The 25,493-nt window shown below is 35.3% G+C and overlaps 2 pseudogenes; both read left to right on the forward strand.

Annotated features, from left to right (window-relative positions):
* The first annotated feature begins 14,634 nt into the window (after positions 1-14,634).
* LOC133668146 (probable disease resistance protein At4g27220) lies at positions 14,635-18,348 on the forward strand (annotated as a pseudogene).
* A 937-nt stretch (positions 18,349-19,285) lies between these two features.
* Positions 19,286-25,493, forward strand: part of LOC133668147 (uncharacterized) — a 58,307-nt pseudogene continuing 52,099 nt past the window's right edge.

Raw genomic sequence — 25,493 nt, forward strand, 5'->3', positions numbered from 1 at the left:
AAGAAAGAGAAAAAAAGGAGAAGAAGATGAGGATGAGGAAAGGGAAAAGAAACTAAGAAACTAAGTAAGATGAGTGAATAATATTTTATATGTTATAGAAGTAATATAAATATTTAAATTATTAATATGAAATTAATCATGATTATGGATAATTATTATATTAAAGACTACATCTTGAATACCATGTATTATTATATTAAAGAGTGGAGACTACGTATTATTATAAAAAATTTTGAATTTAAAACTTACAACCATATACTATTTTATATTTAATTTTATTAAATAAATAAAAATAATAAAATTTAAATTTGATTGATTATTTATTTTAATATATAATTTATATTATTATCAGCGAGAAGCTAATCATTGAAACAGCTTGCTTACCATCGCCAAAGTTGTAGCTTCCTGCCAAATTATTGACTTCTCCAAAGAAAAAGACTTTGATAAAGTTATTGAATTCCTAAATTCCCTCACCAAATTTATTAAACCTTTCTGATGATCAGTGCTGCCTTTTTCTGATTGAATCATCTCTCCTGGAGTTCAACGTCTTTCTTCCTTCCAAGGTAAATTCTACTTTCTTTTCTTGTTTCTACCACTAATTATATAAGCTTAATCCATAATTGAACTTGACTCATTCTATAAATTCTACTTGCTTTTCTTGTTTGTATAAGTATTTGTTTTGATTCTTCCAAATAAAAGTGTCCATTTGGTTATATTAAAATCGTTGATACTTGTAGAAGTTGTTCCTAATGATTGATTTAATTATACATGCTTTGTTTTACAGCTTCAGTTTATTCCGTAACACACTTATGGATAGGATGTTTGCTGGTTGTTGACGAACTGTAGAATTTGTACTTGCTCCCTTCGCTTCTGGGCTTCTTTCTTTGAAGGGCACTGCTCCGTACGATCGAGGTATGCATGCAGTGCATGCAGTCTTTTCCTTTTCTTACTTGTTTAAAAAGTAATGATTTCTTCAAAATTTTCATTTTCTTACTCGTAAAAAATAATTTCCCTTGCACAAATTAAACAATACTGGATTGATCTCTCTTTTATTTCTCTAGGAAAAATATTACATGAATATTGTTTCTGTTTTTCAAAGCTGAAATTGTTGTTCAGTTCTCACAGCTTGTATTGCTACCAACTTCAATTATCATCTCTGTCACACAGCTGCAAGGGCATTCTTTTGAAGAGACAATATCAGATTATCAGACCAGAAGGGTATATACATATATACGCAGCCTTTTCCTTTGCTTAGTTCTGTTTCAGAGATTTATCTCATTGTCTTCCATGGAATGCAATCCTTATTTCTGTATTGTCTCCATAAAAATGAACTTGTTATTCCCCCCTGCAGGCCACAGAAGAAAAAGGAGAAAATGGTTCTACCAAAGGGTCCATTCTGGGAGCATGTTGAGGAGATACCTGGCGGTCGTAGGCAGTGTAAGTTTTGTGGGCATTTATTATCCAATCAAACTCCGATTACCAGGTTCAAGCATCATTGGTCAGGAGTTCAAAGCGGTGGCGTTACAATTTGTGACAAAGTTCCACAAGATGTTCAAGCCGCATTGTCAGCTGCTGTTGATGGTCCTCCAGAAAAGAGACGTAAAACCACAGCAACGTCAAACAGTGATGGGGCTTACAACACAATTTCAACTTCTTCGCTAGAGCAAAACAGTGAAGTTGGAAACGTAGTGACCGATGCAGAAACGGAACCAGAATGGTATTTTCACTCACCTGGAGAACTAGAATTCGTGCAGATGAACATGGGAAATTTTCAGCTTGATAGGGTTTGTAGTTTTCCTAGAGACCTGATCCCTGTTGCACCAGAGACTGCTGTGGGAAGGGAGCAAGTGGAGCAAGAGTGTGAAAGAAATACTCGGGACAACAAAACTTTTTCCTTGGAGGATCATGAGAATGAGGGCATGATCACGGGATTGAACCAGCTTGTTGTGAGAGGTGGCTCTCCTGAGAGGCTTACAGCTAATGAAGATGAGCCTAGAGGAGATTCGTCCCAACCAGCAGATCTACAATGTCTTGGCCTTGAAAGAAATTATGATCAACAATGTTCTTCCTCAGTGAACAATGATGTCATGATGATTGATGTGGAGAATATGATTAGAGAACATGTGCCGCCTGCTGTGAGAGATAGGTCTCTTAGAGGTCTTCAATGCAATGGTGATGAGAGCAGGAGAGATTCATTTCCAGATAAGAAGCTAGTAGGTGGGGAGTTTGAAGAAAATAAAAAAAGACATATTAGATATAGAGACCAGATTAGAAGTGCAAATAATGCATTAAGAGAATTGAGACTGAATATAAGACGATTTAAATTAGAATTAAGGCCAGCTATAGATTTTATGAGATACTTGAGCCCTTATTGGACTCAATCTGAGATAGACGAAGTTTCAGAACAAATAGCAGTATTAAGTAGCAGAATAGCTTTATTTCAAGAAAGGATAGAACACATAGAATTCATGTATAATTGTAATAATATAGGATGAAAGGTTGTCAGCTAGTAATCTAACCAGTCCAGAGAGTTTTGTTAATAATAATCAGAAGTTTTATAGTAGTCAATATTGCGAGTACACTAGATATAGTACGAGGTTTAGTAATCATTCATTGTATATAGTACGAGATATAGTAGGAGGAAACCAATTAATGCTTGGGTACATGAACATGCAGAACAATTGCCTGTCCCGTGCTCTATTTGGTGAGTTAATTTCTTCCTTCCATCAGAAGCATTTTGGAAAAAAGGCATTTTGTTTGGCTTTAAGAAATTGAATGTCTTTTATCTTCTATAATTTACAGGGAAGGGTGTAAAGTTCTGATTGAAACTGGACTGGCCTATCAGGCAGAAAAATTGCCTGGGAGTAGCTAGAGGTTTGGATTACCTCCATGAAGAGTCAATAATAAAAATTGGGCATGGGGATATCAAAACAAGCAATGTGTTTCTTGATAAGGAACTCAATGCCAAAATTTCTGATTTTGGTTTGGCAAAGCTAAATGAAGATGGACAATACCCACATCAGCACTCGGATTGCTGGAACCATGTAAGTTCTTCAATGAGAACATTTATATGTTTTTTAAACCAGGGCTGAAGATGACTATACTTTCAAGAATGAATCTTTTGTATGTGATTTTGTGTCATCCCTCTTGCAGTCATATCTCCATTCTCCAATAGATGCCCCCAAAATGCATATCTTGTAAAATGTACCTTTTCCATGATCACAGAGTTAAAGCTGCAAAGAGAAGGGGAGTGAATGACTCTGGCAGGACTAAATGGAACATAAAATGATGCTTATGCAAAGAGAAATTGGATATATTCATTTAAATAATTCAACTCCAATTAAACATTAGAACATAACTGTTTATCTCATGTTGTCTTATCTCAAGTGTTTGGTTTTCATCTATTCATCCTATTCCTCCATTACTCTAGGGTCCTTTAACTAATTTTAACAAACATTAAATGACACCCTCAACGACATCAAAAACAGCAAAATCCTTATATGTAGAAACAGAACAGCAGAAGGCCAAAAAATATAAAATTACTGTAGCTAAAAATGCAGCAAGCAATGAAGAACGGCCCAACCCGATAAGCAACAGCACATGAGCAAACATAGAACAAAAGTAAGTACGAGGCCACGATTGAAATGCAACCATCCTCAACGACATCGAAAACAAACCACAATCAAAAACAACAAAAAGATGGATCTAGGAAAAGCCGATATTGAAACCATCTGAAATAAATTTAGCCATACAAAAATGAATGCAGTGAAGGAAGACCATACCTGCAAAAAACCAGCCAAAGAGTCACATAACCCTGACAAAGGCTATTCGATCGAGCCTAGTCGAAGGCAATCAAAGACACACAGCATTCCTGAACACATCATACAACCAGTAACTGAAGAGCATCACATAAAACAAAACAAACGAAGGTGAGCAAGCCAAAAAATAGGAGGAAGCTCAGACATGCTCTTAAACCTAATAAAAAAGTCCTTCCCGAAAAAAAGAATAAGAAACCAGCAGGGTCTCTGGAAAGAAACAAACCTAGCAAATTGTGAGCTGGAGCAACATCACGCAACCTAAGCCATGGAATATCAGGGGCTGCGCCAGCAAAAGAGCCAAAATCCTGAGAAAGAAAGCAGAAAATAACACCACTGAGCTAAATTCAACTCTAAAAAAATAAATTAGGGACAGTACATGGCAAAACAACTGTCAAACAACAATGGGATGAGAAAAAACAATGGAAACCTGAAAGATAGTAAAAAAAAACAATGACAATAAATTGAATTCCAATTGAGCTACAGCATTGAGCAGAAGAGAGAAAGCAGGAATGCAAAACCAAGTAAAGAAAATAGATAAATTAGCATAGGTACTCCTTTATAGGTCTCCCAATCAGACTTAAAAAAGCACATCCCAGGAAAAAAAAAATAGTCCAGCTGACCATGATGGGAAAGATGATATCAAGGGCAGTAGGCATCAATTTTACAGCTAACATGGCAGGACACCCAAAATTGAATTGGCAAAGCATGGCAAGGCTGTACTAGCAATATATATATAAAAAACAATTTAAATCAAATCAAGCTGAAAGTTCGTACCTAAACTCTCCCAAATCAAAGAAGATGGAATGGGCCATCGAAACCAAATCCAGTTAAAAAGGCAAGCATGTTCGTCCAACACCCGTCCCAGCAAAAAATACCTTGAACATCCTGCAAAAATCTCGCATAAATTGCCAAGCTGGGAGCATCTTTCAAGGGCAGCCATTCCAGCGCACCAATCAAGCGAGGAAGACCCGTGAATCAGACTCATAATCCATCCAATCAGCACCCACCCCCCAGAAACAGCAAGCTGAAATCGCAGTCGTGCCAACACTACGTAAATTGAAGAGACAAAGAGATGCACTCCCACCTCGTGATATCTGCTCAGCTCTTGGTGGCTTCAAGTGAGAGGGAGGGGCAGCACGGGAAACCAGGCGAAGAGAAGCAGAGTGAAAGGCAGATGCAAAATGAGCTGATGAGCCGATAGCAGCCCCAAGCAAAAGAAAAATAGCCCAAAATTAAAAACAACCAAGCTCCCAGCCCAAGCCCACCAACATTACTCAAATAGATGGGAAAAAAGCCCGGCAAGTTAAGTTCAGCGTGAGGCAAAATGCTTTTTTTTTTTATTTCTCAATCTGGAAAAACGTATTTTATAATCTAGAATTTGTTTTTTATAGAATCAATTTTTTTAATCATTGGAAGGAATAAATTTTTTTCTTAATACTGTTTCCATGAAGCTTAATTATTGAGCACGAACACATATCCTGTTTTATCTTCAATTAATAAGTTTTGTCGAATCCTTGAGCCTTTATATTATTATTATTATGATCTTCCTGTATTAATTATAAAATTTGCTGATATGTGAGCACAAACAATATCATTGTGGTAATTTTGTTGCAATTATGATGTAGCCGAACTCTCGTAGAGGTTGGAGGTTTTGAATAGTTATATTGGAATTTGTCTCAAATAGACGCTAATATCTTTTATAGACCAGTGAAATAAGATTATATCTAAAAAAAAAACTAATTACATCAAATCAACATAGTAACTAAAAGAAATCATAACTTTTAATTTCATTATTAGATGAAGTTTAAATTTTTACTTAAGATTCTCGAGGTCTAGTTCTACAGGGAACCACCTTTGAGGATTCATGCTACACGAATTTCTTAAAAATAAATTGGAATTTCCTGTTTTGTAAATTTTCCTTATTTTTATTGGATTTTTTATGTTATTTTGAATTTTAAGTCATTTTCTTTTATTTTTAGGATTTTGATTCCATAGTCTATTTAAAAGACATTGGAAACCTCCTAGTCCATTAATATTTTGAAAATAAAATAAAATTTTAGAGTTATTAATTTATGTTTTAACCCTTCTCTTTAAATGCTTTCGTCCTACTGCTTCTTCTCCTCCACCTTCTATCCAAAAGTTATATTAAGTGCTACCATCAGAGTGTTGCCTCCGCAAGAATAGTAAGGGAATTCATGATACAATAGGGATGCATAGAATTATAGTATTTCTAAAGAAGCAAGAAAAACTTGCATGAGGCTTAAGTCATTAACTAGACTATATCCAATTAGATCGAGTAATGTAATAATCTAATTTAAACCGTAAAAACCAATAACAAATGAACCATACAAAAAATATACGGTAACATTTAACTAAAACAAATAAGTCGTTAATATCATATCTGGAAGGACAAGAAAGAAAAGATCATTGAAGACTCATTATTTTTTCAATGTGGACATCGTCCACTTCCAGAAAAGGTTGTTGAGATGATTCAAACCTCACTACAAAAAGATGCATGATGACATTGAAAGAAATTACATGGGTTGCTAGAGTAATGCTTGGAAAAAAAATAAAAAAAAAACAATTATTCATATTAAAAAATAATATAAATTATATCATAAAACCTCACATAACAACTTAAAAACTATTATCATGAGATCTCATATTACATACAGTAATTATCAATTCAAAGGGGAATGTCGTGGCTATAATGGAGGGTTTCTCTTTCTTGAAGTCTCTTCGAGGTGGGGAAGACTAGTAAGAGAGTTTCATGATCAAGCGCTAGTTTTTATATGAATATGTACATACAAGTAACAATTTGTCAACAAAAAAAATACAGAGATCAACATGCTTGGTAAAGGCCAAGTTTATAGAATGGAGGTACCTAGGCTTGTAGGCACAGTAGATGAAAGTGAATGAGCAGATCAATCCACTTAACCACAACGACCTCAAAGCACAAAATGGCTAACCTGCTGCTAACAATCCTGAATATTAATTGAAGCACAGGTCAATGAACCAAAAAACAAAACAAAACAAAAAAACATTGATTACTTGGCATTTTTCATGTCTTTATCTTTGGATTTACCTCGGCTGGGTGGTTTGACCCAACAGATATGCAATCAGCCTCTATTACCACAGGAAATGTTGCAGATTTTGACGCCAAAAAGTCTCATATTTAACATGCCCGGACTGTTTTGATCTTTCAATCTTCTATGTTGATAATTCAACCATGCACATGGATCAAATTCAGTGGAAACAATGTTATTGCAATTCTTCAAAAAATATTGTTTTTCATATGTGCATGTTCTTCATCTTTTTATCTAAATTTTATGGTAAACAATCATACTTTCAGAAAACTCCCTGATCAGTTTGTATTTCTTTGACACCTTTTAGGAGGATGAATGATAATAATTTTAGGAAATTACCTGCTTTCATCAGTAAATGAACACGGGTTCAGAATATCTGTACCTTCTAGCATCGCTTCCTTGACCAGACTAAGTGATTAGTAAGCAAACAGAATATCTGTATTCTGTTTTTATGTATATGTAATATGATTGTGATACCATGCTTTTATGCTCCCATCAGTAAGAATCCTAAACCACTCGGAGAAAATATTAGGGAGTGAATTGAACTTTTTCAAAAAATGGTTATCAATGTTGCAATGTTGTTTGGTTATTAGTCTCAATAATTATTTATTAGGATTTTTCCCTTCAAGTTAGAGCTATAATTATTGTGATTTTAATAGCGTAACAAAACCCCCACAAGTTACAGGTTTTGCTGGACATCTTTCATTAATCTTGTACCTCACTGCCATTATTAACATTCAGTAATATTGATTTCTTGTAATACTGCCTTCTACTGTTCAAACTTTCCTGGCAACTCACCTAAAGTTTCAAGCATCCAATTGATTTCTTGTAATACTGCCTACTACTGTTCAATTCTTGTACCTCCCACAAGAAATGATTGATTTCTTCAGACGCATCTGCAGCGGAATGTGCAATGGTGGCTTCCAAATTGAGAGATGATATCTACATGATCTCCATAACCTCCAACTACAGTACTCACCAGAAAAGGCAATGGGGAAGCACAAAGAAAAATATTACTGTGTACAATCCTATGCTCATGGTTATGAGTTTAATGCGCTCATGATTATGATTTTAATGTGTTGACTCGCGTCAAAATAGATGAAAATGAATTAAGTAAGAATGTGAAAAATCTTAAATATTACCGTGCAATAATACTACACTATCAAGCAAGTCAATGAGATATTGTTCAACACTTAAAAAGCATTAAGAGTCTGTTTGGTATTATGGTTGCTTTTGTGGTTGTGGTTTTAAAAAAGCAGTTTAATAAAAAGTACTTTTTGTGAGGTTCGTTTTAAATTTTGATGTGTTTGGTTAAAATTGCGGTTGAAATTGTGCTTGAAAAAAATAATTTCCTGTGTTTGGTTAATATGCTTTTTGTATGAGGTTTAATTGTAAAATTACCTAAAAGGACACACACACACACATACATATATATATAACAAAGTATTTGCAATTCTATCGCGTACAAATCCCATACATGAAGGCCTCTGCGATTCTTGAATAGCTGAGCGAGGTACAATATCAGGTAAAAAATCATCTGGAATGAAATTGAAATTGCGATCATACTCGGAAAAAACCTCATTATCTTGCGATTTCCTTCTAATATAGTTATATAGTGCCGTTAATACAACTAAACGTCCACATATTTAATTTTTTTTAAAATATATATCTCTAACAAAAATTACCTCTAAATATAACCACTCAATAAAAAAGCTTTATACAAATAAATTATAATAGCATAAGCAATATATGTTTAGTTGCCATTATTACATAAAAACTTGTCTGAATTTTCATCAACCAATGAAAACCAAGCATGTTTAATTTGTATTTATACTTGTTTTTAAAGGGCATCGTTTTCAATCACGGATAAAAATCTGTAAATTTCCAAAACCAACCGCCACCATGTAGAGCACCAAATCCTCTCTTCCCTTCAGTTCCCCATTTGCCTCTTCTTCGTTTTCTTTCTCCCTCGGCCTAAAAACAACACAAGATTAGGATGTGATTACCAGTGCAACGAAGCATCTCACAGCAGTTGTCCTAGAACTTGGAGGAGAGAGCACAGCTGCTGTTGATTAAAAGATGGCTACTGGATAATGGGCAAAAAAAGATGTTTGCCTCCTCAACATCGACGGGCTAAAAGAAAAACTGGGGGAAACTTTTGGAAAGGATCCAATGGAATCAAAGGACCCATTGCACATGGTGAACTCAAACCACTTGAATTGTTTGGAAAGAATCTTGGATGAGGATAAGGTGTTCAACAGAATTGTCGTCGAGGCCAAAGAAATCAAAACAAATTAGGAACAGAGGGGAAGATGGGCTCTCCAACGGGAAAGTTTTGCAATGTTAATTAAAATTATACAGTGTCGGTGAGAGAGAGGAGAACACGGCAACAAAAAGCAATTTTTTTCTGCTTTTCAAAAACTGAGGTCTAACCTCAATTTTGAAGGGGGGGCCCACGTGAAAAAAAGTGTGGTTAGTAGTAACCAAACACTTTAAAATAACTTTTGATGCCAACCGCAGCCGCAGCAGCAGACCCAAACACCTTCTAAATATCAAGGAAGATCATTATAGGTGTGCTACAGAGTATAGATCACTGTGTACAATACCATACAATTGCATATAAGGTGAGTGACATGAAATAAGCCCTTTTCTTGTTCACTGCTGGTTAATAAATGATTAGATAACATTTTGCTAACACTAATCAGTAATAAAATAAATAAAAATATAAAAATTTTAATTACATAAGATATTTGATTGTGAATAGAAAATATTTTAAAACACTCTTCAAAAAATAAAAATAAAAACCTTTAGGAGTAATCAAATCCAGAATAAATATTTTTTCATCAATTTAAAAGATTACAAGAAAAGTATCTCTAATTATAAAAAAAATTTTGTCTATATTGTCTTACTTGTTGCAACAATAAAACATATTATATTTTCTATTACAGTAACTTACTTATAGATATAATAATTTTTAAATTGTTGTCATCCTAATCAAAATATTCACTTGTTAACCATTAATATAGAAACTTCCCCTAATAGGATGCAAGTTAGCTTTTTGGCTTTTCAAGGATCAATTTATTTTAATAATTTTCTACATACTTATCGGGTGTCAAGAATATATATTTTAATTAGGATGTGGAAATTTATGAAAATGTCAAAAATAAAAGAAAAGGTGCAAAAAATTATTATAAATACATACAATGCGTATGTGGAATTTTCTTAGCCTTGGCATGACAAATTAACAGTAGTGGTTCGTGGAAGAAGCCGCCAACGACCATCGATCAACTAGTATAGGTGAGGGGTCTTCATGCAAAAAAAAAAAAAACATTTTAATATTAAAAATAATTTTTAAAAAATTAAAATAATTTTTTAATATTATTTTTAAAAAATACAATCATTATTTTAATTTCAAACATCCCTGAAGAAGTGTCATGCATTTTCTTGTCCTTGCCATGATAAATTTGACGGTAGTGGTTCGGGGACCAACCAATTAATAATTGTGAGGGAGTGATCCTCTGTTTTAAGATACTGCCAACTGCAACCAACCAATTAATAGTTGAAGAAGTGTCATTTAGTTTGGACATTTCATTATGATTTTGGTATGGTTATGAAATTCATGATAATATATTGGACATTTAGTTTTTTTTTCATTATTGGGTCATTTTTTATTTGTAATTCATATGAATTATTATTAGAAGACTGAGATTAGTTATTTAATTAGTGATTTGGGATAATCTAATCAGGTCGTGTAAAGTATGGGACGAAAGGTCAAGCAATATCCTTCTGGGATTTTTCTCATTTCCATCGCGGCTTGAAATAGAGAGCCCAAATAAGCAAGGGTAGTCTTGGAATGGTCGACATATCATTTTATGGCGGAGGTGGAAAATGCATGTTAGGCCTTTGCAAGATGTTCTCTAGATAAAAATCTAGCGACAAATTTACGAAAGATGTAAAAAAAAAAAAAAAAAACAGTTGCAAGAAGTTATTCCAAATACATCCACTGCAATGTATTTGTTTTTGCGGTTAGATGATTTTTTTAAAAAAAAATATTTTTTTTCTTTAGATTGATTTTTTAAATGTTTTTATATTATTTTAATATTTTAATTCTAAAATAAACTTTCAAATATACAAAAAAAATTATTTTAAAATACAACATCAGCACATCATGGATAATTTACAGTAGTGGTTCGTGGAAGTTGCCGCGCGATAACTACCGTCGATCAACTAGTATTAGTGCCCGTTTGGCACTGCGGCAATGGCTGCGGCAGAAAACAAAAGCTGAATTAAGGTGTTTGGTTAATCCAAACTACACATTTTTTCACATGGGTCCCGCCTAATAATTGAGGTCGAACCTCAACTTATGCGAAGCAGGTTTTATATGCTTCTCCTGCGGTCCTGCCTGCGTCTTCTCATGTGGCCACTGTCCACTTAAGTGAACAGTGGAGAGTTCCTCCACTGTGCACTTGAACAGTGGAGAATGTCTCTACTGTTCACGTGAACAGTGGAGATCGGACCGGTCCAAAGTTATAAAAATGTATTGAACCGGGTTCGACCCAGTAAAAAAAATACTTTTTATTTTTAATTGTGTTTTATTCGAAAAAATTAGTGTTTCACATTATTCAATAACACTATATAAATTAGAATAAGATCACTTGATGACGTAATATTTGTAGAATTTGATTACAATCCCAATTTTATTTCTAATGATATTTTACTTGATGTTGTTGCGCGCTTACGAAACCAATGAAACTGTAGTCCTTGTCGGATGTATTTCATACATGATGGAATTGTAAATAGTTCAATGGAACAATATAAAATATTTTATATAAAGTATTATTTATTTCATAATGTAATAACAATAGTTAAATAAATTAAAAACATTCAATATATATATTAATTATTTTATAACCTCAATTTGAAAAGTATTTTTTTAACCAAACACATTAAACTACTTTTTGCTCAACCTCAGTTTTAACCACAGTTTTAACCAAACATATATTTTTTCAAATCAACCTCAACTAAAAGTACTTTTTATAAAACAACTTTTTTCAAACCACAACCACAATAGCAACCATAGTACCAAACACACTCTTAGGTGAGGGGCACTCACGCAACTTTCTCTGCTTAATGTTCAATGTATCTCATCAGTCCAAAACACACCTCATTTCACAGCATACATCCGGACACATGAACATGTCGTCGGTTTAGCGATCCATGAAATGTTGTCAGTATGATCAATAAATAAATCCTGGAGTTAATGAATTTTTTTATTTTATTTTTAATTTTATATCTATTATTTTTTTAATTGTTATTTTTTATTTTAATTAAATTTTGTTTTTAATTTAATCCATTAATATTTAATTTCAAAATATTTTTATACCAAATTTAGTCCTTATTTTTTATATTACTATTTGTTTTGGAGTCTTTTTTATTTTATTTTTTTTATTTCATCCTTAAACATTTGATTTATTAGAAATTAGTTTTTTATTTTTTATTTAAACTTTTCTTTATGTTTAATTATTTCAAATCATATGCTTATATAGTTGCATAGGATTGAGATAACTGCAACATTTGTGAATTTGAACAGGTATTGGAGGAGAATCTTGACTGGAAGGATGTGCAATGGTCACAAACTGGTGTTTGGATAGCTGGAAAGGAATTCACGCTTGCTAGGGTGCGCTTTCTATCTCCAAGTTAGCTATGGCTTCCTGTGTATCTTCTACAAATCGTTGTGCAAAAATGTGATGCATGCAGGAATAATATTATTTGGTTTGTAATGGTTTTATTTCTTAAATAAATCAAAGAATTGAAGTTAATCTCTTTTCTTTTTCGTTTATAAAAAATCGATTGGACTATATCCGTACCAGAGTATTTGAGCAACCAAAACAGAAGTACTGGAACTTTGAGTATTGGGAAATCTGGCATTTCTTCCATTCCAAGCAAGCTAATGACTAAAGGAAAGCATCTCTCTGCAATTTCTTATTAGCAAAATTAATTTCAGTAGACCAGATTGATCGAACTTGTAACCCTTAATGTTGAGTTTTGCAACTGAACCACGGAAACTTGTTCATCTAAAGCAACTAAATTCAATGAATCCAGGAGCAGGGGCTTGATCGCCTCCATGTACTTCCAGCATTCTTACACGAGGTTGAGAATCTAGCAGATTCAATATCCCAATTCTTGCATCTCCAGTTACAACGTATACTTCATCCTTGAAAACAGCTGCGTGTTCAATCCAGGTGCATAATTTCCACTCAATAGCATAGTCAAAGAAAATCCAATCGCCCTCATGATCTCCTCCATGTCTATAGAATTGTAAATAAGGGAATATAGTGGAAAAAGCTATGATAAATTGTTGATCGCCTAATGGAACTCCTAGAATGAACGTTCAATGGCAATTGCATGCATGGACTATGAATATAAAACTGATGTCCCGTAAAAGGCACCTTTGCAATGTCTTCCTGGATCTTTCAGGAACAAACATCGCTAGACCATCCAGTGCAGGTTTTACTAACAAGGAAACAGTAGCAACTGAGCATTAGTCCTGCCCTCTTATAACAGTATTGAGATCATGTATCAGATCTGATTTTATATTTGTCATTTCCTTGTATAACTTGTTTTTTTAATTATGAAAGATTGTAGTTAAATCTGATATTAAGACAAATCAGATCAAAATGTTTCTATTTGACTAAAATGGTTGCTGCTTCTTGTAATTGTGTAGTCAGTGATGCTTTCTCCTCCTTTTCTCATCTCCTGATCATGGCCTCTTAATTTTCATATGCTACTGATGATCTTTACACTAGGTAACAGGCTCTAAGATTATAAGCAGAGTTTCTATTTGAATAACATGATCAAATCAAGCCAAACCACGGCCATTGTCGTGAGCCAACTTTATCAATACCTCTAAATGTGTTATATGCTAATCTCTTAAGAAGATGAAACCCCTTCGACGCATACGAGGAGAAGGATAAGAAGTTAAAACTCTCAAAAACCAATATTACTATATTTACCCCTTCAATGGATTAGAATTGCAATCAATGTGAATGACTTGAGAAATTCGAAAGTGAAAGCGAAATGATATAATTAAAGGGATAAAAGCTACTTGATATATCTTATAATATAATCTTTGGTAGGAAAGCCGTTCCTTCCTTCTTATTAAACAATACAATAGTTAATTATCATTGATCTATCATTGTAGCTAGCTACTGCAACATTGACTTTGTCTTCTGGTTGATCTCTCTCCGTATACCGTTGACTTGCAAATTTCTCTTACCAAATTTCTTAAACCTTTCTGATGATCTGTGCTTCCTGCTTCTGATTGAATCGAATCATCTCATCTGGAGTTCAACCATCTTTCTTGCTTGCTTGCAAGGTAAATCCTACTTTCTTTTCTTGTTTTTCTACCACTAATTTTGTTTCTACGCCTATTTGTTTTGGCTCTTCCAAATAGAAGTGCCATCTGGTTGTAGACTTAGTGAGAAGGATTCTTGATTGATAAGGTACAACTTATTTACATATGTTGCTTAATCAATAATTGAACTCAAAACTCATACTATAGCTTTGTTCTTACATGGTCATTTTACTATCAACTTCAACTACTTATCTTGAAAACAGCCGCTCTCAAGGTTTCTCTGTCTGTTGACAGCCTCATATTTGACTACTCTTTCTCATATTCTTGCGCTTACATTTTCAGATCAGCTTTCCCGGAATTTCAACTTTGGGGTGCGTCCACACGTTAACTCACCCAGCAATTAGCTTCAGATTCTGTTGAATCCTGGTAAAGTATTTATACTTCATCTTCTTCATTTTGTTGCTGTTATCGTTTTTGACATGTAACTATTGTTTGAATCCTTTTTCTCTAGACTTGAACTGTGTGAGTTTGGTGTTTTGATAAGGTATTGTACAAATTTTATTGAGAAACTTTGGAGTTAGGATCATCAATGGTTTCCAAATATAAATAAATTGATCTTTCTTTGTTTTTTATAATCCATGCCTATTGGAGTTCATACCAAATTCATTGTTTTTTCTTTTTATTTATTCTAGTCTCAACCTTTCCTTTTCCAATTAATTTTTATTCAATATTTTGACTATGTTTTTATATATAGGGCAAAATGGTTCAGTCAAATGATCCATTTTGGCATCATGTTGAGGAGATGAAGTGTTTGTATTGCGGACATCAATTTGCTAAGGATACTTCCATTTCAAGGATCAAATGGCATTTATCAGGAGAGAAAGGGCATGGTGTTGCCATTTGTAGAGAAGTGCCTAAACAAGTTCAGGAAGCAGCTTTTCAAGCTATGCATGGTGGCAACAAAAGACATAAAAGCATAGCAAGTTCGAGCAATGTTAATCATAATGCCATTTCAACCACTCCACAAGAACAAAACAATGAAGTCGACAATTTGGCAGGGGATGCAGGAAGGATACAAGCACCAGTTACAATGGTTCAAGCACTTGGAACATTTTTGGAAGAGATCACTAATGTAATGGAGGATGATATAGAGAAAGGGACTGGAGGAGTACTGCAGCCTGGTGCCGGAGCTAGCTCTTCTGGAGGGCTTACAGGCGACACGAATGAGATTCCAGGAGACGCAGTACCAACGACAAAGCTGGTGGGTCAAGCATTCGAAGACCATAAGAAGACTATCTGGTCTTGGTTGATGCACGAAGAAGTTTCAACTATTGGCATCTATGGGATGGGCGGAGTGGGTAAGACAACATTGGTGAAACATATATATGATCAGCTTCAAGAAAGACGAGACAGTTTTTGTCATGTTTACTGGATTACTGTTTCACAAGATACCAGCATTAGTAGATTGCAAAACAGTATCGCCAGACGGATTGGTTTAGATCTTTCTAATGAAGGTGAGGAGCTGTATAGAGCTTCCGATTTGTCAAAAGAATTAATGAAGAAACAGAAATGGGTTTTGATTTTAGATGATCCGTGGAAGGCTTTTGAGCTACACAAGGTAGGAGTTCCTATCCAAGCTGTTAAGGGATGCAAGCTGATTCTTACAACACGATTAGAAAAGGTTTGTCAACAGATGGATACCCAACACAAAATCAAAGTAAGTCCTATATTGGAGGAAGAAGCTTGGACTTTGTTTATTGAGAGACTTGGACATCAAATGACACTTTCTCCAGAAGTGGAACAAATTGCAAAATCTATCACAAAGGAGTGTGATGGTTTGCCTCTGGGAATTATAACAATGGCTGGAACCATGAAGGGGGTGGAGGACATACACGAGTGGAGGAATGCTTTAGAGGACCTGAGACAATCAAGAGTTAGGAAAGATGATATGGAGCCTGATGTATTCCACATACTGAGATATAGTTATAACCATCTAAGTGAGGCAGCACTGCAACAATGTTTCTTGTACTGTGCATTATTCCCGGAAGACTTCATGATCCCTAGAGAGGATTTGATATCTTATTTGATTGATGAGGGAGTGATAAAAGGACCGAGTAGGAAGGTAGAATTTGACAAAGGCCACACGATGCTTAATAAACTTGAAAATGTATGTCTATTGGAAAGTGCTAACAAATGGTATGTCAAGATGCATGACTTGATTAGGGATATGGCCATCCAAATACTGCAAGAGAACTCTCAAGGAATGGTTAAAGCAGGTGCACAATTAAGAGAAATGCCGGATGCAGAGGAGTGGACAGAGAATCTAATTAGAGTTTCACTGATGCATAACCTAATTGAAAAAATTACTTCCAGCCATTCACCGAGGTGTCCCAATCTTTCAACTCTATTGATATGCAATAATACAAAGCTGCAATTTATAGCAGATTCATTTTTTGAGCAGTTGCATGGGCTCAAGGTTCTTGATCTGTCTTATACAGAATTTATCACCAACCTGCCTGATTCTGTCTCTGAATTGGTGAGTCTCACTGCATTATTGCTCATAGGATGTAGGGACTTAAGGCATGTACCATCATTGAAAAAGCTGAGGGCACTGAAGAGGTTAGATCTCTCTCGTACAATACTTGAAAATATTCCTCAAGGCATGGAATGTCTATGCAACCTGAGGTATCTTAGAATGAATGGATGTGGTGAAAAGGAGTTTCCTAGTGGGATATTACCTAAACTCTCTCACCTGCAAGTCCTTGCATTAGAGGAGGAGATTCCTAGTTCTCCGATTACAGTTAAAGGAAAGGAAGTAGGATGCTTGAGGAAGTTGGAAACTTTGGATTGCCATTTTGAAGGTTACTCTGAGTACGTGGAGTATCTCAAATATCGGGATGAGACCCAATCACTAAGCTCATACCACATTTGGGTAGGACATTCAACTAATTACCAAGAATATCATGGCAGAAGTAAAAATGTTGTTTTGTGTAAAGAGAGATGGAGATTTTCAGGTCATGTTCCCCAATGACATTCAACGACTGGTCATTTGTGATTGTGATGATGCAACAAATTTATGCGATGTTTCTTCTCTAATAGAGTGTGCAACTGAACTGAAGGGTATCGAGATTAGGTGTTGCAATAGCATGGAGAGCTTGGTTTCATCTTCTTGGTTCTGTTCTGCTCCATCTTACAATGGTATATATTCTGGTCTAAAGAAGTTTAATTGCTTTGGTTGTAAGAGTATGAAGAAGTTGTTCCCTCTTGTCTTGCTGCCAAGCCTCGTAAACCTGGAACTGATTAGTGTTGCTGGTTGTACGCAAATGGAGGAGATAATAGGTGGAACAAGATCAGATGAAGAAAGGGTTATGGGTGAAGAAAGCAGCAGCAGCGGCACCAATCTCAAACTGCCAAAGTTAAGAAAACTGACATTGCATGAATTACCAGAACTGAAAAGCATTTGCAGTGCAAAACTGATTTGCGATTCTCTCCAATACATTTATATATTAAAATGTCAGAAGCTGAAGTGGATGAGAATTTGTCTTCCGTTGCTTGAAAATGGCCAGCCATCTCCTCCCCCTTCTCTTGAAGGAATTGAAATATGTCCAAAATGTTGTGCATACTGGACCGAAAGGAAACACAAATAAAACACAAACAAGCAGATTTTACGTGGTTCCCCAAAACCGGGTACGTCCACGGAGGCAGCAGATTATATATTAATGGAGGAATGATACATACACTCAATTCAACCTAGTACGATCCCACAAACCCAGTGTTTCACTCTCTTTTCAGTATTTCTCTCTCTCTCACACAGTTGCACTCTCTCTTCTTCCTCTGCACACACACTGCACTCTCTCTTCTCTCTCGTTTTTCTCTTCTATCTTTAATTTACATGAGAAGGGAAAGCATCAATATAATAGCTGAAAAGGAGAGGGTGGTTGGAAAGGAGAGGGTGGTTGAGGGTTGTTGAGAAAAAAAAATATTGACAATTTGCTACACAAAAGAATGGTGGGAGTCAGTAGTGGAATGGGAGCTTCCTAACGCTAAGGATGTCCTTCGTCCCTTTGTAAGGTTTTTGCAGGTTGAGTAACGACACTGCCTTAATATAATATTAAAGTAAAAGTAAGCATCCACTTAGAAACTTGTTTGTTTGACAAAAAAATAATTTTTATAAAAAAATATTTTATAAATTTTCTTGTATTTATTTGTTATTAAAAAAATTGATCAAAGAAAATCATTTTCTAGTTAAAAAAAATTGATTTAGTTTCCAGAAAAATATTTTCTTTTTATTTTTTATGGAAAACACTTTTTAGAAGTTGTGAAAAATTTAAAAATATAATATTATTTATTGATTATATCAAATTTAATCCTCAAACTTTTAATTGCTATATATATTTTGTTTTGAATTTTTTTTCAATTTCATTTATTAAAAATTGATTTTTATATTAATTTTGGTTTTTATTTTTATAATTATTATTTGTTTTTCCCTTATTATTTTTTAATTGAAATTTTTTATTTATCAAATTTGGTTCTTATTTTTTTTATTGTTACTTTTTTATTTGAAATAATTTATGAAATGGTAATTATGATTATTTTGATTTCTTCATCTTTTAATTTTTTTTTAGATTTGATCTCTATTATTTTAATTATTATTTATTTTATTTGAGATAATTTATGAAATTATTTTTTTTCAATTTTATTCTCATTCAAATTTTTAATTTTTAAGATTTGTTTCTTATTATTTTAATAAACTTGAAAAAATAAAATATTAATAAGTTATTTTTTAACTTATTTTTCATAACATAACTAAATACTGAAAAGTATTTTCTAATTTATTTTTTATTATAATATAAAATATCAAAAAATAATTTATTTTTTCAGAATTTATTTTAAAAACAATTACTTTCCAGTAAGTAAATAAATGAAGTCTTAAAAACTGATGTGTTTATTATGTTAAAAACAACTAAAAAAAATAATTTAAAAATAAGTAGACATTCTCGCCATAACAACAAACACTATGGCTAACAATGCCCGAGCATGAGAGTCCCGATGACGCTGAGTTGGGCCAGAGGAACTTTCTCAGAAGTTGGCCGAAGAGCATGAGTGCGAATGTATTATTTCACGTTACTGTTCAAATGTTTTCTAAGATGTTATAAAAATGTTTTTGTCTTTTTTTTTTAATTGTATTTGAATGTATATTTTAGACACCATGGATGTACTTATGCTGGGAAAGGAAGATGCCATCCCGAGTGGGTAGGACTTCCACTCCTAAGAAATAATGTAGTGCACCCGTATCCTTCAATGATAAATTTCCAGCCAAGTTGGTCAATAATGGAACACACAAATCTGGACTTGTTGCCAGTGATAAATTTCCACAGGCTTCTCAGGCGCATGGCTCTGACAATGTTCTTATTGACGTATTCCGGTGGTCTCGCTGTAAGGAACCACTACCGCAGAAGGTCATGCAGTCAGTTGGGATCCCATTGCCCCTGGAACATGTTGAGGTACTTCATTTCAATCTCTTTCCTTGAAACAAGTAGTAATAACAAATAAGTTCTTGACTAAAAATAAGCTTGCTGTTTACCTTTGGTGCTTTCATTTCAATTTTTTTATCTTTTGACTAAAAATAAGCTGCTGTTTACCTTTGGTAGGTAAAGTTGTAGCTTCCTGCCAATTGATTTAATAGCTAGTCTTCCACTAAGAGAGATCTCTCTCAGTATACCATTGATTTCCTAATTTGCCTCACCAAATTTCTTAAACCCTTCTCGTGATCTGTGCTTCCTTTTCTCATTGAATCAAGTCATCTCATCTGGAGTTCAACAGCTTGCTTGCTTGCGTGGTAAATTCTACTTTCTTTTTATGTATTTTTTTTACCACTAATTTTGTTTATACACCTATTTGTTCTGATTCTTCGAAATAAAAGTGCCCGTTTGGTTATATTAAAAATCATTAAAAAAACTACTTTCATATTATAGCTTTGTTCTTAAATGTTCATCTTGCTATCAACTTCATTAAAAATCATTTTGTTGCTGTTTTTGTTTTTCAAATGTAACTATTGTTTGAATCTCTTAAGTAAATTAGAAGTTGTAGAACTTTTATTGAGAAACTTTGAAGTTATGATCATCAATAGTTTCAAAATATAAATAAGTTGATCTTTCTTAGTTTTTATAATCCATTTTTCAAAGAGGCAACAACCAAAAGTCACAAAGTAGGCAAAGGTTAGGTAACCACCATTAATGAAGATGAGCAACTAGAACAACACCATTAATGCCTATAAAAGAGGCATGATTTTGCAGAGCAAAGTGAGAGAGAGAGAGAATGGTGAGTGTGTGTAAGAGATAAGAGAGAAAGAGAGAAGGGCAATGGCAACAGCCATGTTGCCATTGCAGCAGCTGCAAAGGCAGCAATAAGAGGTAGAAGTTGAGTTTGAGTGGATATGATTCTCTTCCTCCATATATTTGTATTGTATCCTTTCTCTATCTCTAATAATATGGACATCTCCTATGGATGTAAGCAGTTTGCCGAACCACGTTAAATATTGTGTCAGTGTGCTTATCCTTAAATGGACAAATATCAGTTCATCACCGGTCCGGATTCCCCAACAATTAGTATCAGAGCACATGGTTAAAAGTGGTGTTTGATTTTGCTCAAAAATAAAAGTTGTCAAAATTGTGTTTTGACTATACCACTGTGTAGAGGAGAAATAGATGAAGCTACTGGTGAAAACGACATCGAAATCAAACATCGGACATGGCTGCGCAGGCCCCTATAAGCTGGTGAGGTGGCTGGCCACACGCACAGACTCACGTCACGTGTCGCACGCGTCTTCTTTGCCCGAATGGGCTGACCCAACCCGAATACCAGACGACCTGACCCATGTGCCTAACCTGGATGAGGATGATGTCATCATGATGGAATCATAGCGTCAGCATGCATAAGTGGTATGCCATGTCAATGTCCAGTCAGCTGACACATCAGCACAGTGGGACCTACCTGCCACGTCATTAGCCGCTAGCCGAGCAAAGTGGAGCCGAGCCGAGTTGGAGCTAATCTGCGAGCCAAGGGATGGGATTCTGTGTAGCTGAGTCTACGTGCAACCAAATCTAAGATTGAATCTGAGCTGTTAATGAGGTCAGAATTGTTTTGATCAAAGCTTAGTCGTCTGAAGTGCGATTTGGATGATTTCAAACTTGTTTCTAGCTAATTTGATCGTTCCGGATGCAATGGTATGGTCCAATCATTGAGATTGAGACCGAAAATGGAAGTGGTGAATTATTAAAGAGAGATTGCCTGATTAGGAGGCATCTAAAGGTCATCATGGTGGTCGATGGAAATGAAGAAGAAGTCTCACATGTTTTCCCAATTACTATGTTGAACTGTTATATGGGAAACTCTCTAATTGCCTTGAGGGAAGAAAAAATTGGGACATTCTAAACACCCGATCATGTGGATGATTTGAGGTGGAGAGTAGAAACTGATAAAGACCAATCTTGATGAATCTAAGCACTGGTGGTCTCGTTAGATGTTGAGAAATCATGTATAAAATCAGGATACCTAGATCATTTGTAAAGGAAAGGTGCAACAAAACTAGCAAATGGTTGTATATACGGAAAGACAGTACGATGGATAGATATGGCCTAAGAAGTTCTGTCTAGGAGATTGGGTTTTAAGCAGGACCAGTGTGACCCCTTCAATCTTTACTGGGAACTTGCTTAGTTGAAGGATTTTTCATACAGTACTATTTTTATATATGTAACAGTTTGTAATGAAATTATTGAAGACTAGCAGGATGGCTGCATAAAGGAACAGTTGGGTTCCATATGTTTGAAGGTTTGATGGAGTGGTGATTTCTCCAAAGAAGTTAGATTTGGTGACTGTGATTTTTCGAGGGTAGAATTGATAAAGACCCTAATAATGAAAGAGAAATACAGCAAGGGATAAAGATTGGCACCCTATTTTGACTTGGATAGGTGTTGCGACAGGATGAACTGCTGTCAAACATAAGCAAGGAATAGGGAGAAATCTGGAGAACAGAAATTGCACGAGGGCACACAAAGATTATACAGGAGTACCTGGAGGATCCAATAAGGTACTGTAATGAGACAATAGGTGCAAGGAGAAGAAGAGTTCCCAGATGAAGCTTAGAGCAGAGACTATGTGAAAAGTTGTACAACAGGAAGTCTCTTGTGCTCTTGATGAATCTAACAGGCGAGGACCTTTCCAATGCATGCAAGGATGGAAAGATGAGTTGTTGCAGAAGCATCAAATTGAGGAGGTGCAAACTCCTGTGATAAAAGGCGGTGCCTATAAAAGGCGAAGACACCAAAGAGAGTTGGTGTGGGTGGAGCTATCAAGCAAAAAAAGCGTAGAAGCTCTAAACATAGAAATCGAGATGGAGGATTGCGAGGAGTGTACCGCAACTCTCTCTTTCATGTGATCAATGACAGTAATCTCTCTCATGGTCCACATGGTGGTAGAGAATCTTGGAGTCACTGGAGTCATCCCCAATGAAGGAGGATAAGACTACCCCATGACAACGGGTGAAAACACCTTAGACAAAAGGTCCAAGGACCATGTAATGAGCCTAAGATCAGACCGCCGCATGATGACGAACGAAGAAACCTCGAAGAAGGTGTGAGGGCCATGATAGGAGCCCCAGATCATAACGCCCTAGAGCCTATATGATGGTTAAATAGAAGTGGACATGTGTATAGCCAATAAAGTGGCTATTATGAGTATGCAGACAAATGCCGGATTGACTTTCATGGATATTGCCCCCATGCTAAAGATCAATGAGCTAAAAGACATTTACCTTGGACAATAAGTGGATGACTTGTGAAGCATTAAGGCACGACTGCTATGTAGGAGCAGAGGGCATACACATGTTCCAGGAACAAGGTGACTCTTGTCAAGGTGGTGAGCTTAGTAATGTCATTGTAATACTCAGAGTATGAAGACAGATATGGATCAACCTTTAATGGGTTGCCCTCATAGTTAAAGGTGGAGAGCTACCTAGACTCTTGAGACTAAGAGCGAGAAACTCATAGAGAAGTAAAGCGTGGTTCCTAGGGTGGAATAGAGGGCAAACGCAACTATAGGATGAGTAGACTCTTGGAAGAGTAGTGAGCTCGTGATCATATTGATACTCAGATAATGACTGTTGCAATTGGAAATAAAAATTTTTGTTTGAAAAGGTGTTGTAAGCCTTAATGTGAGGCTTGAAAAATCATTCCGGATCGAGCATGGTTGATGCGCTTGAAGGGGAATGTTATGTCCCAGAGACAAGCATTAACACTCTTCAAATGTGATGTGGGTAACCATCTAGTTGAAGTAATCCTTTGGTGTGAACAAGGGTGTGCTTTGGTAACTCTAGTGATTGAAAGGTTTGGCGAGTGCCTATAAACTTGGCCACATATACTCTCGGAATGGTAAGCTTGGAAAAGTTGTAGGATGCAAGCTTGTGTTGAAAAAGCAAGAGACAATTGCCCCACATAAATGGCAAAGGGGTGATTGTTGGGATATTACTACTTATGTGGCAGCATTTGCAGCCCATCTTCTAGAAGAAGATGGCTTCCATTTTTCAAAGAAGGTTATTGGTGCAGAAATCAAAAGTCACAAAGTAAACAAAGGTTAGGTGACCACCATTAATGAAGATGAGCAACTGGAGCAGCACCATTAATGCCTATAAAAGAGGCATGATTTTGGAGAGCAGAGAGAGAGAAAGAGAGAGTGGTGAGTGTGTGTAAGAGATAAGAGAGAAAGAGAGAAGGGTAATGGCAGCAGCCCTGATACCATTGTAACAGCTGTAAGGGCAGCAATGAGAGCTGGGAGTTGAGTTTGAGTTCATGTGATCCTCCTCCTCCATGTATTTGTATTGTATCCTTTCTCTATCTTTAATAATATGAACCTCTCCCGTGGATGTAGATAGTTTGTCGAACCACATTAAATATTGTGTCAGTGTGCTTATCCTCTAATGAGCAAATATCAGTTCATCACCGGTCCAGATTCCCCAACAGTTGAGAAAATGAAGTGTATGTATTGTGGGCATCAATTTGCTAAGGATGCTTCCATTTCAAGGATCAAATGACATTTATCAGGAGAGAAAGGGCTTGCAATCTATGGACAAGTGCCTAAACAAGTTCAAGAAGCAGCTTTTCTAGCTATGAATGGTGGCAAAAAAAAGACTTTAAAGCATAGCAAGTTTAAGTAATGTTAATGATAATGCCATTTCAACCACTCAATAAGAACAAAACAATGAAGTCGACAATTTTAGCATTAAAAGATTGCAAATTATTATTGCTAAATGTCTTGACTTAGATCTTTCAAGTGAAGATGATGATCTGCGTAAAATTGTCAAATTGTCAAAGGAATTACGGAAGAAATAAAAATGGATTTTCATTTTAGATGATTTGTGGAACACTTTTGAGTTACACAAAGTGGGAATTCCTATCCCAATAAAAGGATGCAAGTTGATTGCGACAACTCGATGAGAAAGGATTTGTCAATGGATGGATAGCCAAAACAAAATCAAATTGAAGCCACTTTTAGAGAGAGAAGCTTGGACTTTGTTCATGGAGAAACTTGGACATGACATAGCACTTTCTCCAAGTGGAACGGATTGCAGTAGATATTGCAAGGGAATGTGCTGGTTTGCCATCGGGAATTATTGCAATGGCTGAAAGCTTGAGGGGAGTGGATGACCTACATGAGTGGAGGAATGCAATGTAGGGACATGAAAGATAAGGTATTCCGGTTATTGAGGTTTAGTTATGATCAGTTACATGATTTAGCACAACAACAGTGTCTTTTATACTGTGCATTATTTCCTGAAGATCATCATATTGTAAGGGAGAAGTTGATAGGTTTTTTGATCGACGAAGGAATAATTGAAAGAATGGGGAGCAGGCAAGCAGGATTTGACGAGGGCCACACATTACTTAACAGACTTGCAAATGTCTCCTTATTAGGAAGAGATGAAACGTACGGATGTGTCAAGATGCATGATTTGGTTAGGACATGACAATCCAAATACAACAAGAGAACTCTAAAGGCATGTTTAAAATTAAAAAAATTGACAGACGTAGAGGAGTGGACAGAGAATCTTATGAGAGTTTCACTTTTGCATAACCAAATTGAAGAAATTCCTTCTAGCCCAAGCTGTCCCGGTCTTTCAACCCTATTGTTATGTGAAAATTCAGAGTTGCAATTTATAGCAGATTCATTTTTTGAGCTGTC

Source organism: Populus nigra, chromosome 11 (assembly GCF_951802175.1).
Source record: "Populus nigra chromosome 11, ddPopNigr1.1, whole genome shotgun sequence".
Lineage (NCBI taxonomy): Eukaryota > Viridiplantae > Streptophyta > Magnoliopsida > Malpighiales > Salicaceae > Populus > Populus nigra.